The sequence below is a fragment of the Erinaceus europaeus genome, chromosome 1 (genome assembly GCF_950295315.1).
Source record: "Erinaceus europaeus chromosome 1, mEriEur2.1, whole genome shotgun sequence".
Classification (NCBI taxonomy): Eukaryota; Metazoa; Chordata; class Mammalia; order Eulipotyphla; family Erinaceidae; genus Erinaceus; species Erinaceus europaeus.
The window spans coordinates 209,816,942-209,836,963 of NC_080162.1; the positions used below are offsets into that span (position 1 = coordinate 209,816,942).

At 42.1% G+C, this 20,022-nt stretch overlaps 1 long non-coding RNA gene across 2 annotated transcripts in view; it reads right to left on the minus strand.

Annotated features, from left to right (window-relative positions):
• The window catches only part of LOC132541340 (uncharacterized), a 1,018,351-nt gene that overhangs the window by 578,626 nt on the left and 419,703 nt on the right, over positions 1–20,022 (minus strand). The window lies entirely within an intron of this gene.

Below are 20,022 nucleotides of genomic sequence, written 5' to 3' on the forward strand. Positions count from 1 at the left end.
TCCCAGCAAAATGCCACTGACTTTTGCATGTTAATTTTGTAGCCTGATACCTTACTATGTTGACTGATGATTTCCAAGAGCAATCTACAGACACGGCCACAGCTGTGACCACAGGGTGAGCCTAAACTCACCAGAACCCAGAGGTCAGTTAAATATTAATAGACATGGGCCCCAGGTCAGACTGATGTGGTACAGTTAATTATATGTATATAAATATCTTTTATTTCAGTACAGGGACCTATCTCCATTAATCATGTTCTCAAGTCCCACACTCTACTCTAATGCCATCCTCACAGATAGTTCTCAATCCTGCATTTATGGTAATAGCTCAAAGATTATTAGAGTCCTAGGATCCTGAAAATGTTTATATCTCAATAGATTTCTTAACTATCTCTTATCCTGAGTTTCTTAACTTTAATTGACTCTACTCTTATACTCTGGCCCTCTATTTGCTAAACATTTATAGATCTCGCTACCTTTCAGCCATCAAGTGCCAGGTGCTGACACGACCTCACCCTGACCTCCCTGCACAGATGACCACATGGTGAAGTGTGTAGAGCCCTACCATACTAGGGAAATAGTCAGGGCAGAGCAGGTCTGTCTAGGAGTATGGATCAACCAGGCAACTGCCCACATGTTAGCAGGAAATAGTTACAGAAGCATGAAATGCTGTCCTTCAACATTCCAAAAAGAATTTTGGGTCCATACTTCTAGAAAGGGGCAATGTTGAGGGACAAGTTATCACCAAGAAAATAGGAGTGGTTACAGGTATGGCTGAGAAAGGTGGAGATGGGGCTTGGGTTTTAAAAAGAGCAACCTCTGAGCTTTCTTTCTTTCTGGCCAGATCACCATGTGATCACCATGTAAGTGTTTGCTTGCTCTCTCTCTCTCTCTCTCTCTCTCTCTCTCTCTCTCTCTTTATCTCCCATGCCCTAGCATGTGAATGTTCTCAGTTTTTCCCAAATAAAAGTTTAATGAACCTGAAAATCATTCTCTCTCTTTAATTCTTTGCTGAGAAAATGCAACATGGACTTTATAATATTGAGGGAACAAACGTTGCCTTCCCTCTTCCCTGAAACACTACAGGGTAATGTTTAATGCTAACATCCAAATTTCATTTTTATCTTTGGCAGCAATAATGTTGTGACTGGGGCAGATGGTTGATTATGTTTCTACCCATCAGGCCTTGCTCCTTTAACCTAATTCTTAATGCCATTTTGTCAGACTCTTTTTTTTTTAACTTTCTTTAAAATTATTTTTACTTTTTGTATAGAGACAGCCAGAAATTGAGAGAGAATGGAGATGAGAGAGAGAGGGAGGGAAGGAAAGAGAGAGAGAGAGAGAGAGAGAGAGAGAGAGAGAGAGAGAGCCTTGCCTTACCACTTGTGAAGACTTTCTCTGCAGGTGGAGTCAGGGGCTTGAGCCTGGGTCCTTGTACACTTTAATAAGTGCACTCAACCAGGGCCATCACATCAGGCCCCTGTCAGACTCTGTATGTCCTTACCTGACTGGGGAAATCAGAATCCCAAAGTGAGTCAGAATTTCTAATCCAGGGTCCCAGTGTCTGTCAATTCTTGACTTGTCTTCCCTCCAGTTCTGCCTATTTCCTGGACTTGCCTAGCCCTCCCCCAGCCTGCACCACAATGCCAGCTGAGCTCTTGCTTCTCCTGCAGGAACTTTATTTGCATTAAAGTTGTAAAGCCCCAGCATGGGCAGACCTTCCTGCCATTAGCATAGGAGCTGGCCTACCTCACAGTTATCCCACAGGCTTCTGACAAAAACAGCCATTTATTTGCTTCCTTCATTGTGATGCTAATTACTTTAAGTTTCTTTGACCAAAATGGCAACATGTTTCAATGGCCTCACTGGGGCACTTGGAATATTTTCATAAGGGCTCCTTTAGAGCTGGGCTCTTTAACCCCATGAGGTCAAATCTTCACCTTGGCTTTTGTTGTGAGCTACAAAGGGGCATAGTCACCTCTCAACCTCTTTCTCATTTTTTAAAAATACTTTATTTATTTATTACTGGATAGAGACAAAGAGAAATTGAGGAGGGAGAGGGAGGTGGAGAGGGAAAGAGACAGCCAGGGAGTGTGCAACTGGCTAAATGAACACTATACAGAGCACAAGACCCCGGGGTTCAAGCCCCAGGTCCCCCAGGGCAGTAGTGCAGTGGGTTAAGTGCACATGGTGCAAAGCACAAAGGCCAGTGTAAAGATCCAGGTTCGAGCCCCCGGCTCCCCACATGTAGTAGAGTAGCTTCACAGGTAGTGAAGCAGGTCTGTAAGTGTCTATGTTTCTCTCCCCCTCTCTGTCTTCCCCTTCATTTCTTTCTGTCCTATCCAACAATGACAGCAACAATAGTAACTACAACAATAAAAACAACAAGGGCAACAAAAGGGAATAAACAAATGTTTAAAAAAGAAAAAAAAGAAACTCAAAGTAGAAATGATTCCATTGGGTCCTTCAGGTGGTGAAACTGCTCAAAGACAGCTGAGGTCTAATGAAATGAGCTGCACTTTGCACTGACCAGCAGCTCACATGCCCAGCAGGACCACAGAGGGGCTCAGGGCACCTGCAGTCTGTTTCATAAAGCCTGACATCATGTTAGCAGGGCTGTGGGCCAGAAAGCTGCCAAGACTCCTTTTCTCAGAGAATACAAGCTGTCTAAGAATTCTATTTTCTTTTTTTTTTCTTATTTATTTGTTTATTTATTTATTCCATTTTTTTGCCCTTGTTTTATTGTTGTAGTTATTCTTGTTGTTGTCATCATTGTTGGATAGGACAGAAAGAAATGGAGAGAGGAGGGGAAGACAGAGAAGGGGAGAGAAAGACAGACACCTGCAGACCTGCTTCACTTCCTGTGAAGTGACTTCCCTGCAGGTGGGGAGTCAGGACTCTAACCAGAATCCTTATGCAGGTTCTTGCTGCTCTGTGCCACATGCACTTAACCTGCTGTTCTACTGCTCAACTCCTGAATTCTATTTCTAATCTGAGGACTTGCAGTACAATTGTTGGCACCTGGATAAACTCATCATCTCCCCTTACTCCTCACCTCCCCTTGGTCTTCTCAAAGCGCTCACCTCCCAACTTCTCAAGGCACTCACAGCCACACCCTGCACCAGCACCCAGCATCTCCCCATGCCTCCCTCACCTTTCCCCAGAGCTCTTCATTTTGATTCGTACCTCATGCCCAGTCCAAGTTTCATTTTCTGTTTCCCAGTTCTGTCCTAGAAAAGGAAAGAAAGGAAAAGAAATAAACTGAGAGGAATAGAGTTCTAAAGAGCTTAGTTATTATTTAAAATGTAAGGAAAATTAGTTAAATGATAGTTGTCTTTCAAAGTGGGTCAAAATGCAAAAGCAGTTTTACAGCATCCAATACAGATCCCTCATGCCTCAGAAGACAGTTCTGGAGTTGTGATCATAAACTCAGATGAAAGAGAAAATTCAAAATGTGTTAAATGTGCCATTTATTATACACATCTTGAACATTTGTTTTCAAATGTCTCTTCTAAATTACAAAATAAAACACATACACACACAAATAATAGTTTACAGAGACATGACTGAGTAGAGACAAAGTGTCTAAAAAGGGATGGGCCAGTAAAAGGTAGCAATGCATGCTGTTACATCAGCAAAGGAAAACCAACACAGCAAACTTACCCTTAGTGTAGACCAACTTGATACATATTTAAAAGCAACCCAGAGAGATGACAACTAGAACTGTAAGTAAAGAAGCAAAGTAATTGAATAACAAAATGCAGCTGATTTCTGATATTATAACAAAACCACTTCTAGATTTTGGGAAGACAATGCATTTATATTATGACTTAACTAAGTCAAAAAATGAGAATATGTCATTCAGGTTAAGAAATCAGATAACTGGCAAATTACTTGCAGCTGTATAGTGCGGGTTATTTTATTATCTCTGCAATGAGCTAAGTCAGTATCTAGCTCCCCCACCAAAGTGAGACTCAGTAGGCTAGATTAAGTTACCTACATAATAAATATCACCTACATAATACATACTCAATAAAGTATTTTAAATAGGTGATATTGAGAGTAATAAGAAAATTATAATTCACAGGACAAGATGAAGAGATAAAAAGCAATATAAAATATGGGTAGTGACTTAAAAAGCAAAGCACGGCATATAATATTTACTAATAAATTTAAAAAACAGACATCTAAAAAACTGAATAAGAATATAATCATGAACTATTATTTTGAGAAATGTGCCAACCTCCATGCTCACAGTAACTTTTTCAAAGAAGCTTTAAGAATTAGTATGGACAGCCTTGAAGTATCAATGCTTATGTAGGATATGATTGTGTAACTAGAAAAGATAAAAATTAAATCCTTAAACTAAATAATTTTTTGTTTCAGGATATAAGCAAATCCCAATGTGAGAGAAAATCCTAGTTGCAACTAAATTCTTAAGTACCAGTGATGGCTATAAAGTGAAAGGAACAGTCCAATCCTGTGTGGTGACTTCAGCAGGAGTCTGGGACTATTAGCAGACAAATGATGTCACCCTGAGGAGGTGCTTCAGAGAAGGGAAGGTATAAATGCAAGGGACTTTGAGCACTTTGCACTCTCTGGCTGCAGCTTCTTCTCCTGGTAAGAGGCATCTCTACAGAGGTGCGCCAGGTATCCAGGCAAGTCTGCTTCTTCTGGGAACTGAACGTGTGTGACTTCTAGCCAGTAAACTTTCAGACCCCTCTACAGCCATGAGCAACCTTTGCCAGAGCTGATAATTGTTTATCTTATAGAACTAAACTTTTGATCAGTGTACTCAGACCTTATGGACCTAGTGTACTCTTAACCCTTGATGATAAGTGCTTGATTTGCCTTTTACCAGTCTCACCCTAATAAACCTTGTATTGTTTGAACCAGTTCCCAGCTCCCACGGTGAATCCTTTCACATGCCACAGTATCCCCCACCAACCCCTTTTTAAAGTTAATTTACAACAATCCTGGAGATAGAAACTGGGTGCTTATTAATGAGTATATCAAGAAATGCACATTTTGGGTGAGCCAAGGCATAGGCCACCCGGTAGGATGTATAGCCCATTGACACTTGAAAGCTTTGAATTCTCATTTTACTTAGAACCCTGAGTTCTAACCTTGGCAGCACATGGGAGAATCAAAAACAGAGGAATACCTTAGATGGTAGAGCAGTGCTGTGGTGTCTATCCTCTGTCTCTCTATCCCCTCACTTTCCCCCTCTCTCATTCTCTCTAAAATAAAGAATAAGGCCAGCAGGGTAGCTCACTGGCAAACACTCCTTTTCTTTCATGTTGACAACCCAGATTCTAGTCCAGCCTCCAACACATGGGAGGAAGTATTCATACTGGGTGTTTCTCCTCCTCCTCCTTCTTCTCCTCTCTCTCTCTCTCTCTCTCTCTCTCTCTCTCTCCATATCTGAAAACACTGGCCCATAATGGCAAAGCCCCAGTGGCAATACAATAAAGTAAATACAGAACATAGAGCATGTGACCTGAGAGACAATTCAACACCAGTCTTGTGTGCCTGCAAAGCTCCAAGTGCTGTCATCCCCCTCTGTACTCCACTCCAACCTCCACCACTGGATTCTCCTCAGATGAAAATGTGATGTGTCCAACTATCCCAACTCTCTGGTATGCTTGTTCCATTGTGTCTTTACCTGGAAAAAGTCAAAGACCAATGTCATGCCATATTCATGTTATCTGTGCATTTACATGTTTATTGCAACACAGCTTCACACCTGTCAACACATGTTTAAGTGCACAGTACTGGTGCAGTGCTGTGCAGCAAGTCTCTGGGACTCACTTCCTAGCAAGAAGTAAAGCGTCTCCATCTGGGACAGCAGCTCTCTACCTCTGACCTCTGGAATCACCCAGCACTCTACCTTTGCTACTGTGAGTCTATTTTCTGTCCTTCATGAAAAGTGGAGTCAAGCAGCATTCCCCTTCTGTGACACACTTACTTGGCTCCTGTGCCTCCAGATTCAGTCATGTTGTCACACTTCCTTCTAAGATTCAGTTTCTGTTTTCTCCAGCATTACCAACTCTCTACCTCTCTACTTCTGACCCCTGGTTGCTTCTGTTCTCCCTGGTCTAAGCTTTTAGGAGAGTCAAGATGTCAAAGACTCAGCCTATATTCTGTGCATTAAGAACTTTGAGACATTCAATCAGTTTCTTCCCTCTCATATTAATTAGTAATTTATATGATTACAAGTTTATATGACTGTACATAAACACCACTCCCACCACCAAAATACTGTCCCATCCCATCCCCCCCAATCCCCTGTGAAGCTGAACATCCACCCTCACCCTCCACCCTGAGATTTTTACCTTGGTGCCGTACTCCAAACTCAGATTCTGCTTTGAGTTTTCCTTTCTGTTCTTCCTTCTCAGCTTCTGTTTTTGAGTGGGATCATCCCATACTCATCTTTGTCTTTCTGACTTATTTCACTTAAAATAATTCCTTCTAGCTCCATACAAGATGTCAGAGAAGGTGGGTTCATTGTTCTTAACAGCTGCATAGTATTCCATTGTGTAAATATACCACAGCTTTCTCAGTCACTCATCTGTTGTTGGGCACCTGGGTTGCTTCCAGGTTTTAGCTATCATGAATTGTGCTGCTATGAACATAGGTGGACACATATATTTTTGATTGGGTGTTAGGGAGTCCTTAGGGTATATCCCTAGGAGAGGGATTACTGGGTCTTATGGAAGGTCCATGTCTAGACTTATGAGGGTCTTCCAGACTGCTCTCCACAGGAATAAAATGACTTTTAAAAGAATGGCATGGAGGGGGTGACTCTATCTAGCAAAATGCTGCCTCTGAGTAGTCCCCTGGCCTCAAGGGTGCTTTGTCTAATAGAAAGCTTTTATTCTTCCTAGGGGTGATACTCAATGTTAGTAACCTTCACTTTTCAAATTCATGGAGAGTTTCCCCTAGTGCCTTTGAGTCCTCAGTTGACCTTAATTCCATATACCAGAGTAACAGATAGCAGGAAAAAAATACTCTAGGTATCTTAGAAAAAAAATAGTTGGGCAATTATGGACAGGCCACTTCTGTAGTGATAAGGTACATGGGACCGTGTGTGAGGAGAGAGACTATTGGACAATCTTTGGGAAATAAAAAGGGCTGTGGTATTTCTTAAACACAACAGCTGTGCTGCTACCTCACTGCCTTTTGCCTCCTCTGAGGACATGTGTCTCTCTCCTGGTCAGCAAGGCTTATTCCCTCATTGCCTTCAGGCATCCTGTCACTGTCTCAAGGGGGGTCATTTCTGCCAACCCTGACCCACTTGTCACTTCACATATTTGTTTTTATTGGGGTAATACTGATTCACAAGATTTTTTTTATATTTATTTATTTTCCCTTTTGTTGTCCTTGTTTATTGTTGTTGTAGTTATTATTGTTGTTCTTATTGATGTCATCATTGTTGAATAGGACAGAGAGAAATGGAGAGAGGAGGGGAAGACAGAGAGGGGAAGAGAAAGACAGACACAGGCAGACCTACTTCACTGCCTATGAAGCGACAATCCTGCAAGAGGGGAGCCAGGGGCCCAGTCCTTGCACTTTGTGCCAAGTACACTTAACTGCTGCACTGCCACCAGACTCCCAATTCATAAAATTGTTTAAGTGTCAAGTAATGTCCAACTAGACACAAAGACAGGTGTGTGTGTGTGTGTGTGTGTGTGTGTGTGTGTATGAGAGAGAGAGAGAGAAAGAGAGACTGTCACACCACACTCATCATCAAAGATGTGGTGTCCATTTGCCAGCCCCCAGCTCAACTCTTATACTAGCTCAGACACTACATCTGACCCTCTGGAAGCCAACATTCTGCTGCCAGGTGTACTGTTTTGGTTTGGCTTTGTTCACTTGCTTTGATACTTTATCCGCCTCCTGTGATGAAGTCATGTGGGATTTGCCTGCAGTTTCTGGCTCCTTTCACTTAGCACAACTGCCTTAGTAACAAACTACACTGTTGCAAACGACGATGCTTTTCATGATTTTATAGCTGAGTGGCAGTGGCGGTGTGTACACATCTGTATGTGCTGTGTGTCCGCATGCATCCCGCACATATTTCTATGTCTTTGTAAATGTACATGCATAGAGATGCTTCATCCTTCTCCAGTCATCCATGGGATCTTGAGCCACTTCTGTATCTTCACATCTGTGCAGAATCCTCATTCACTGTGTATGTCATCCTCTCACTCATCACCAAGTATTCACTTGGCCCTCACAGACTCACTGAACTGTGTGACTTAGCCCAACCCAGTCAGGCATTTCTCCTTTCCACTGATTTCCAGATTTTGTTTGACCCTCGGGTTCAAACAAACACCAAACCACAAAAGTACAAACTATCCTTCCTCTCTTTTAAGAAGATGCAGATTGTTAAGCATGTGTCCTGCGAATCTACTAACCACAAAGGAAAATATCTTTCTCTTAAAGTGCCCCAGACGCCCCCTGCCCACCTGGCCCTCTTGGCCTACTTCCTCCACAAATGTCTCTCTAGTTGTGACCAATTCTCTAAGAGAAAATCTTTTTTTTTTCTGGTTCATTTTGAGATGCCAGCAGATTTCCAGGATGCTAGTTTTCTTCCTCTGGCAGTGTGCTCTCTGTCTGATTCCATGTTGATTGACCTGGCATGTAGTGCTCTATGCTGAGAAGTCAGAGCTCCTTTACTGAATTAAGAAGCCACAGACTGTCACCTGCTGAGTGAGGAGGGATACAAGGATGCAGCCCTGTAGGGCTGCGGCAGCTGCCTCAGCCAGTCTTCCACTTTGGGGAAGTGAAAGTCACAGGGTCACTCTGATGAGAGGTGCAGTTCTAATGTGCCCACATTAGGGAGTAGTCACATATTCATCACACACAGATCCCACAAAGGTTGGGCGCAGTGGCCTGAGAAGCAACCCAGACTCCCAGGTCAACACCAAATAGGAGCCAGAGAGCAGGGCAGCCAGCAGCTACTATGTACAACAAAGTGGGGGCAGATGTGGACTGCTGTGTGCTTCTCACCCCTGAACAGGTCTTGTGTAAAGATAGATTAGGTGTTTATTTACTTACTTATTTTTTATTATGGAAGTGTAAGGAGGAGAGGAAGAAAGGAAGAGAGAGAGAGTGAAAGGGAGTGAGAGGGAGAAAGTTGGCCCAAGATGGAGCTTGAACTTTCAAGCTGCATCATCTCTGTGGCCTGGTCGACTCTTTTAAAGAGAACTCCAGAAAATGCAAGTCAGATTGGAAGCAGGGAGGGCACCCTAAGCCCACACCCCATTTGCTTGCCCAGATTCTGGGTCTGAACAGAGCATCACTCAGTAAAGCACCTACCCAGCAACTCAGACCTACACTGGCTGTTCTCAGTGCACACTCCCAGGACTTGTACTCTGCATTTCTTCGTGTTATATTTCTAAAGACTAGTTCATTCCATGTTCCATGAATAAGAAAAAGAGGGAGCAGAACATGACTCTGTCCTAGCATAAGGGCAGACATTTAACCTGTGACCTCACACATGCAAGTCCTATGCTCTGCCCACTGAGCCAGCCACCTAGCCACAGCCAGTGTTAGCTTCTAACATACTGTATGCCATTCCTATCTAATTATTATTCTAGTCACTGCTCTCCTTCTATTCAAATGCAGTTTTCATGAAGTAGGATGCCTTCATATAAAAATATTCATTTCATGTGCACTTGCATCCCCAGCACCCTTGACAAGCTCTGAGGGTGTTCAGAAATAGTGTTTATTCAGACGATGGGCAAAGTCTGACTTGTGGTCTGATGAAACAGATCCACCAAACACCGAAAGACACAAAGTAAAGGGATTTGCTGGTGACCTTCTGGGACCTCGTTTTCCACCGAAGATTGAGACTCAGGCTTGTTCCTTAGACAGGCTCCAGTCTCAGGGGTGCAGCTCCTGTAAATGCATTTTAGTTAGGAATCTCCTGTGTCTTTCCTAGGTCTTTGCCTCTGGGTACTTGAACTTAGCTTCCTTGGGAACAGTTTTTCCTGATGCTGGCAGCCCACCCAAATCTCTATCATTTTCTCTTGCTGTTAACTCTTGTGTATTCACAGGTCTAGACCATCCCATCCCTCTCTCCTGTTGCATATGTTAAATAGTATGTGGTATTCTTCTCTCCTTTCCACACTTCTTCTTACTTTTTATTTACTTATTTTTTAAGATTTTATTTATTTATGAGAAACATAGGAGAGAGAGAGAGAGAGAGAGAGAGAGACATTACTCTGGTACATGTGTTGCCAGGGAGATTAAACTTGGGATCTCATGCTTGAGAGTCCAATGCTTTATTCCCTGTGCCACCTCCTGGACCACTTTTGTTTACTTATTAATGAGAGAGAAACCAGAGCATCACTCTGGCAGATGTGAAGTTTCTGAAATTAGTGAGTGAAGCTCAAAAGCGTGCAGTAGGTTTAATCACAATTATATTTATAGGTAGAAAGACTTGATTATGAATCCCATTGTTATGCATTTGCTGTAATGCTTACTCACCTCTTTGAAGTCCCAAATGGCTGTAAATTTAAAAAAGAAAGTTATTATCTGCTCATTCTTAAAAAATAAATATACATTGCCCCCTTCAATCTCCTGATGAGTTTCAGCAGGCTGTAAGTGTTGACTTGTACAGCTAGTCATGGAGTTAGATTCCTGTTTGCTGTTTAAAGAGCTTGGCATGTGGACTCAGGCTGTTCATGAGTTTGGGCAATATATCATGGGTCCTATAGTCTCTTGGTACATCCTGTGGAAACTTACCTCACTCTGGGACTCTCCCCTCTAGAAAAATGAAAATAACTGATATTGAGTAGCGGTGGAAAAAATTAGGATGCAGTTGTTGGACTTCTTGAACTCAAATCTATTTTCCACCACAGAGGGAATGCTGTAGGGTTCCACTTCTTTCCCAGGACTGAGATGCTCACTCCTGCAGCTGCTGCTGGGAGCTCGGACAACACCTATAGCTCACAGATGGGCTTCAGCCCCAGGTATTATCCTACTTGGTCTTTGCACAGTTACATTCCCCTCCCAACCCCCCAGGAACAGTATGCAAGGTGTTCAAGAACCCCACTACCTTTCTCAGTACAGAAACACTTTGAACAACCACTCCAACTCCGGAGAGGTCTGGGGCATCTGCTTTGCATAAGTAGTCAGTCACCTTCACTCAGCCCTGCTTCTCTCCCTCTGTGAAAGATATTTTGGCAAAGAATTCTCCATGGAAATTGTTTTATAAAAATGCTTTTAGCAAAAAGTAATCCATTTCACAGTTTGTTTTCTGTGGTCTTGATAGACCTTGTGAAATTTACTGCTTATAATGGACAGATATTTAGAAGTCCAAATGCCATGTCCATAGTAGCTCATGACAGAGTTAAAATTCTAGAAATAATCCTTTAACTTAAGATCTCAGCTTTCTTCTAGTCTCTGTTATTCTGTCTGTTCACAGGGAATGAAGTAGCAGGACCAGCAAAACAAGTCAACTGTATGATATTGGTTACACACTTTACCTGAGACTTTCTTTTATGATTGTGAGAGACAATATTGACATGTAAAAGAAAGTAAGGCATGGAGCCTTTTTTCTTCCAGGGGCTATTTGGATATTTATAACAAATTGAGGTACTTATAGTATTAACAATTTAAAATTGATTACTTAATGTTGATGTGAACAACAGCTGTGGTGGCGTTGGTAGGCTCAGATTTGACCCTTGGGCATAACTTCCTCTGCCTCCAAATAAAGAAAATACAAAGCACATTGAGTCTATTTCTTGATTACAAGCATCATCTAAGTTCATTTCCCACATCTACGCTCGACCGGACCTGCCAATATACGCAGATATCTTCGCCCACCCTGTCCAACGCTTGACGTCTCGTCACCCAATCTGGTCCCCTATGCCTACACTGAACTTCTCTGTTCCAGTCTCTTGGAAACAGAGTTGGCAGTCAGCTGAGGTAAAGAACAAACACCTCATCACAGACCCCTGCAAGTGTCCACCCGGCTTTGACCTAGCACGTTATGATTAGGCCCTCCTCAATCGCTATCGAACAGGCCATGGCCGGTGCGCCGCTATGTTCCATCGCTGGGGAGCCAGAGACAACCCCAACTGCCCCTGCGGCTACAGACAGACTATGACCCACATAGTCAATGACTGCCACCTCTCCAGATTCAAAGGAGGTCTCGAACCTTTACATCAGGCTCAACCTGACGCTGTTGACTGGCTACGGAAGAAGGGCAAACACTAGAAGAAGAAGAAGAAGAAGAAGAAGAAGAAGAAGAAGAAGAAGAAGAAGAAGAAGAAGAAGAAGAAGAAGAAGAAGAAGAAGAAGAAGAAGAAGTAGAAGAAGAAGAAGAAGAAGAAGAAGAAGAAGGAGGAGGAGGAGGAGGAGGAGGAGGAGGAGGAGAAGGAGAAGGAGAAGAAGAAGAAGAAGAAGAAGAAGAAGAAGAAGAAGAAGAAGAAGAAGAAGAAGAAGAAGAAGAAGAAGGGAAATAACATGCTGAGACTGCCCTGTTACCAGAATTAACCTCATGCTTATCAATAAACAGCATGGGAGTGTTCTTAATTAAAATCTCCAAAGAACTCTTCTTTTTGTCAATCACCACCCAGAGCCATATTTGCATTGTTAATTATTCAAGTTACAGTGAAGAAGAAACAATGCCCAGGCTTCCCATAAAATCTCCAAAAATTAAGCCAGGGAAATGAGCAATAAATGTCATTAGAAATGGTCCTGATGCCAGTTAATTGCTAGACAACCATAAAATAAGGGGACCTGAGGTGCTTCAGCAATGCCTGATCATCGACTCCAAGGACATGTTCTCAGGGGAAATAGCAATGGCATGGTGTGAACACTTAGCAATCATCCTCAGAGGCCATTACCAATCTGAGCTCATTCATCTTCTCCACAGCACCTCAGGAGGAGGTTCTGAAAATCCTCATGAGAGTGAGAAACAGAGACCGCAGACACATGGCAGAGGCCCTTCCCGCAAGCTCTCAACCCGCAGGGCTCTAAGATAGCGAAGCGGACAAGGGAGAAGGCCCCTACTGATACACAGGACTCTAAGATAGCTAAGCAGACAAGGGAGAAGGCCCCTACTGATACGCAGGACTCTAAGATAGCTAAGCGGACAAGGGAGAAGGCCCCTACTGATACGCAGGACTCTAAGATAGCGAAGCGGACAAGGGAGAAGGCCCCTACTGATACGCAGGACTCTAAGATAGCGAAGCGGACAAGGGAGAAGGCCCCTACTGATATTATTTTAATCTTGGCAAGTGGCTTGTGAGTTAACGCTTAAGGTCAGTGTGGTGAATTCTTGCCATCTTCCTGATCTCCAGGCTGTTCTTGGAGACTTCCCACTGAAGCATCATCAGACTATCACAGACATACAAGCCTTTTGTACAGATTATCCCCTTCTTCTCTTTTCTCATAAAAAATGTTCTAATTTTGGGGCATTGTTTTCTTTTTAAAAAATATTTATTTATTAATTTATTCCCTTTTGTTGTCCATGTTGTTTTATTGTTGTAGTTATTACTGTTGTCGTCATCATTGGATAGGACAGAGAGAAAAGGGGGAAAACAGAGAGGGGGAGAGAAAGTTAGACACCTGCAGACCTGCTACACCCCTTGTGAAGTGACTCCCCTGCAAGTGGGGAGCCAGGGCTCGAACTGGGATCCTTACATCAGTCCCTGCGCTTTGTGCCACCTGCACTTAACCCGCTGTGCTACAGCCCTATTCCCTTGGTATTGTTTTCATGTGAGGATCTCTTGTCTTTGCAATTTCACTGCTCATGCTGATTTTTTTTTTAAATTTGGATAGAGATATAAATTAAGGATGGTCCCTAGCTGTGACCATGGGCTGCGAGCTTAGACAGAAAGGGAACTTGGAGGCTACACAGGCTCCTGTGCTAAAAGTGAGTAGATTTGGCCCTGGGTCAGATCTGTGGGGTAAAAAGTTAATGGTAATTAAATACTTAATTCAAGTTTGAAAGGTACTCTCTACCCTGATTCAGCTTTCGAGTTTTATTCTCAACTCTGAAACCATCTTCCCAGACAATACTTTTAGCCCACCTGCATATTAGCTATTAGGCTCAGGCAAACATTACATGGGCCCCTTAGCACTTAACTAAAATAGAATTCCTAGATTTTTCCACACAAAGGCCTTTAATTTCATCTACTTTATTACTGCATTTGGGTTCCTGTTTATTAAATGTTTATTTATTTATTTATTTATTTATTTTATTCCTTTTTGTTGCCCTTGTTGTTTTATTGTTGTAGTTATTATTGATGTCACCATTGTTGTATAGGACAGAGAGAAATGGAGAGAGGAGGGGAAGACAGGGGGAGAGAAAGACAGACACCTGCAGACCTGCTTCACCACCTGTGAATCGACTCCCCTGCAGGTGGGGAGCCAGGGTTCGAACCGGTATCCTTATGCCGGTCCTTGCACTTTTTGCCACATGCATTTAACCTGCTGTGCTACCGCCAAACTCCTTTAATAATTTGTCCTGCTTTATATCTTATCACCTTTAAGTCAACAAGTTTCATAAACTACTATGATTCCATCCTGACTTCCCTGGGCAGACGACCTCTCCAATGTGTCCTGGAACCTCCCCTCCCCAGAATCCTGCCCCACTTGGGAAAGACAGAAACAGGCCGGGGGTGTGGATGTACCTGCCAACACCCATGTCCAGTGGAGAAGCAATTACAGAAGCCAGACCTCCCACCTTCTGCACTCCATAAATAATTTGGGTCCATACTCCCAGAGAGGTAGAAATGTTAGGGGAAGGTGACCAAAGGGCGTTGAACTCCAACTCCAATTCTACCAGGAACTAAAGCATTCACCACTAGGAATCTTGTCTTTATATCAACACTGAAAGGGAAATAAATCTTGAAAACTCCACAGGATGCCAGACACTGTTTCTCTAAGCTTCCTACAGGGCCAGAAAGCTCCCGTGTTAAATGCTTGGGTTCAACTTGTGAACTACACAAGTCTGTATATCAAGGTAGGTCCACTTCCTGATGATAGGCCTCCTTGGTCCCAGAAACAAGAAAGTTTTTTATCTCAAATTTAAGAAACTAAAATGAGGGGTTCGGCAGTAGTAGGATCTGCATTTCCTCTCCTCTCCCTGTTTAACTAGGAATATCAAAGCAGATCACTTGCGACCACAAGAATACAAGACTAGGACTACTTATGCAACCAACCAAGTCACTGGTAAGTACAAACACGTGTGGCTCATGGGCATCGAAGAGCTTAAGGAGAGACTCCTGGAGCTAAAGCCCTTATCTACTCCCCAGCAGATGGTAACAGCCTGGCAGTTTGCCAGGTGAGGCACCACCTCCAGTCAGTTTTACCAACAAAAAGACTGCTGAAGGGAGGAGAGGATCTGATAAATCTCACCAAATGCAGCTGTGAGCCTCCATTTGTACTCTCTCAGAGACTGGATTAGCAATGGGAAGGTCCTGTGCTAACACTGGGGCAGAGACCTAACCAGAAAACTCAGGAGTAGCTCTATATCCTGGTGGGATAGAGTTGAGGCTGTAGAGTGGGAGCCTTTCCACATTGTTCTCCTGATGATTTGGAAGACACGGTGAATAACTGCCACAGAATCCATAGAGTATAAATGGGATTTGTTAAGAAACTCACAGGGCCAATAAGTGCTGCCTGGCTTGTCTCTGGCTGCTGAAAGAGCAACTGAATTGATCCCAGGGCTTTGGACACTTGGGGTGTGGGAGTCTCTTCATATAACCACTGTGCTACCTCTCTTCCACCTTGTATTATCTCTTGGTCAGGAGTGAGTGATTAAACTTAAAAAAGGGGGGGGGGATCTACTTATAGTTAAAAAGCTCTCAGGCTCCCATAACCCACAGAGAAGGAAAAGAACAAAAGAGGCTTTAACAGCCACTGTGACTCAACTGGGATTGAGATAACATTGAAACAACTGTTAATTTCCACAACTGTGAACTCTTTAAGTACCTTATTAGACACAAGTCATTCCAGGCAAGTGTGATCATTTGACTGAAAAGCCCTGGGAGAATGACCTCATAAAACACTATATACAATGGTTAAACCAAAAGAAAAAAAATTGGAGAAATAAACCAGGACAAAATCCCAGATAACACCCCACTCCCCCCAAAAAGGTGGAAACACATAATATGACAACATCCAAACACTAATTGAGGCCTTAATCATAGGAGTGAGGAAAGCTGTTGAAAGTAATATAATCAGAAATGGAGAAATAACAGTGAGTCTCTAATAGAAAACACTGACTAATCTTGAGGATATTAGAGAGCAGAAAGTTGAAATAGCTGAGCTAAGAGCACAACTAGCTAAATAAGCTAATACAGTATCATAACAGGGTAATAAAATAGCTGAGCTACAGAAAACAACAGAGGGGAGAGAGAATAGAATAAGTGATCAGAAAATAGAATTAGCAAGATTGAGGATGAATTAGAGAAAACTAAGGAAGAAGTAAGAGATCTAAAAAAGGAGATTAAGAGATACTGAAAACAACAGACATATGGGGTGACATCAAAAGAAGTAACAAACACATTATATGCCTACTAGAGGAAGAGAGAGAGAGAGAGAGAGAGAGAGAGAGAGAGGAAGAAATCATTGTATAGAACATAGTAGCTGAGAACTTCTCCAGTCTAGCCAACATAAAAGACATAAAGGTTCAAGAAGCTGAGAGGGTCCCAAACAGAATTAATCCAGACTTAAAGACACCAAGATACATCATATTAAGAGTAAAAAGCAATAATGATAAATAAAGGATCCTGAAGACTGCACAAGAAAAACAAAGAGTCACCTACAGAGGAAAACCCATATGATTAGCAGCAGACTTCTCCACACAAACACTACAGGCCCAAAGAGAATGGCAAAACACCTATGGAGTGCTTAATGAGAAAGGCTTTCAACTAAGACTACTGTATCCTGCTAGACTGTTACTCAGACTAGATGGAGACATAAAAACCTTTTCAGACAAGCAACAGTTGAAGGAGTCAACTATCACCAAGCCTGCCCTGAACAAAGTTCAGAAAGGTCTACTATAAACAGTCAGACCACCATAAATATGCTATATATCAGAACACTCTAAAAATCTACAAGAATGGCATTGAAATATCTTCAATCTATGATAACAATAAATGTTAATAGCCTGAATTCACCTATTAAAAGGCACAGAGTAGGATCAGAAAACACAACCTAGCCATATGTTGTCTGCAAGAATATCACCTAACTCACAAGACAAACACAGACTCAAAGTGAAAGGATGGAAAACTACCAGACAAGCCAATGGACCACAAAGAAAGGGCAGGAATAGTTATTCCCATGTCTGACATTATAGACCTTAAATAAATAAAATTTTTAAATGATAAGGACAGAGACATCAGATGGTAGCACTCCTGGTTGAACACACATGTTACAGTGTTTAAGACCCAGGTTTGATACCCTGTTCCCCACCTGCAGGGGGAAAGCTTTGTGAGTGTTGAAGCACGGCTGCAGGTGTATCTCTCCCTCTCTATCACCCCCTTCCTTCTTGGCTGTCTCTATTGAATAAATAAAGATAAGAAAATTTTAAATAAATAAAATATTTTAAGAAGATAGGGATGGACATTACTTCATGCTCAGAGGATCAGTTAATCAAAAGGACTTAATGATCATTAACATCTGTGCATCCAATGAGATGCCAACTAAATGTCTCAAACATCTATGAAAAAAGAACTTCAGCAATAAATTAACAGAAACACAGTAATATTATAGGACTCTAACTCCTCACTCTATCAAATTGACAAATCATCCAGGCAGAAAAATCAATAAAAAAGGAGGAAGCTAAATGAGGAGATATATAAATTAGAACTATTGGTCATTTTCAGAGTCATTCACCTGAAGAAACTGGAATACACACTTTACTCAAGTCCACATGGGTCATTCTTAAGGATAGACCATATGCTAGGCCACAAAAACAGCATAAGCAAATTCAAGAGCATTAAAATCATCCAAAGCATCTTCCCAGACCACAATGGAATTAAATTAACAGTAATGAATGAAAAATTAATGAAAGTCCCAAAATGTGGAAACTCAACAGTAAACTCCTTAACAACTACTGGTCCAAAGAGGAAATTAAGTAAAAAATGAAAATGTTTCCAGAGTTCAATGAAAATGAAGATACAAGCAATCAAAATATTTGGGACACAGCTAAGGCAGTACTGAGAGGGAATTTCATAGCCATACAAACACACACTAGGAAACAAACAAAAAGTTCAAATAAAGAAAAAAAAGAATATTTATTATTTGTCCCTTCACTATCACAAAAGGAAGATCATTAACATTGAAGGGATAATAATTGATGTCTAAAAAGCCTAGATTCCAGATCCTCAAACTCAGCTCCTTACTGGAAGATGACCTCAGTGTGACAGCACCCACACTAGGAGACTGCCATGAGGAGGCAAGGAAGACATGACCAGAGCCTGACTGCAGTAATCAGTCAATAGCGGTTGGCTGTGATCCAACATAGGCCACCATCACTCAGGATGAAGTCTGGTCTCCACCACTTTGGAGGAGGCTCCAGTGCTGTGGTGGTTGCTCCTCTCTGTGTCTATCATACAGGGGTCTACTCAAGAAAGTACTGATACTGATTAACTGTGTGGACACCATGTACTGTGGTTCTAGAAGTGCTGTGGGGCAAAGGAGTGGTGGTGAGAATAGACCTGGGAGTCAGGGATGACTTATTTGGAAATCCAAGACTTAAAGGAGATGATCCTTAAAGGACATGGCAAAAAAACATGCAGGTAAGGTAAATGGTGAAAGGGGCAATATGGAGTTATTATCTGATAGAGAAGCAACATAAGGGATTGGATGGACATGCACCTGGTTGAGCACATATGCTGCAATGAGCAAGGACTGGGGTTTAAGCCCCCAGTCCCCACCTGCAGTGGGAACGTTTTGAGAGCGGTGAAGCAGTATTGCTGGTGTCTCTGTTCATTTCTATCTCCTTCTTCCATTGTGATTTATGACTGTCTCTATCCAATAAATAAATAAAGATAACTAAAATATAGAGATAGAGAAACAACATAACACAAAAGTTGAACAGTCTATAAGGAAGAGTGTGTTCATTAAACACCCAGCAGTTGAGTGACTCCAGCACCATGCTGTCAACAGGAATCTTACTGCTAGACTGGAGTCAGGATCCTTCTCCCTTCCTGTATACAGTAGATTTAACTTTAGAAAAATAAAATTAAAACTGTATTCATACATTTATTTAGTATAGATTGAGTGTCATAAACCTAGACATATGGGCAACAGATTACCTGTTCATTTGACATTCATGGCTAATGTTTATATGTCAGTTAAGTGTTTCCCCACCTCAAAGTTCAGTGACAAAGCCATATTAGAAATGTTAGAATTCAATCTCCCTTGAGCTTATATGCAAAGCTGCTGAATATTCCCAGAGAAGTTCATGCATACCACCTTCTTCCTGGGTTCCAGAATTCTGACTTCGTCATTTATGACTCAGTGCTCATAAGCATCCTCGGTGTTCAAGTCTTTGTCTTTTTAAAATAATTTTTATCTTTATTTATTCACTGCATAGAGACAGCCAGAAATCAAGAGGGACAGGGCTACAGAGATGGAGAGAGACAGAGAGACACCTGCAACCCTGCTTCAACACTCTCAAAGCTTTCCCCCTGAAGGTGGGGATCAGGGATTCGAACCTGGGCCCTTGCCCATTGTAACACGTGTGCTCAATGGGGTTAGCCACCACTCAGCCACAATGTTCAGAACTCTAATGTTCTTCCACGTCAGAGTGTGTTAAAATGTGTCTGCTTTCACCTCTGGCTATTGCCCCACTCTCAGAGGTGAGCTGGGATGATATAATTTTACTTGCACAAAGGTTTGTGAAAACCTTTGCACATTTTTTAAAGTTTTTTAAAATATTTATTTTCCCTTTTATTGTCCTTGTTTTTTATTGTTGTTGTTGTTTATGTCATTGTTGTTGGATAGGACAGAGAGAAATGGAGAGAGGAGGGGAAGACAGAGAGGGGA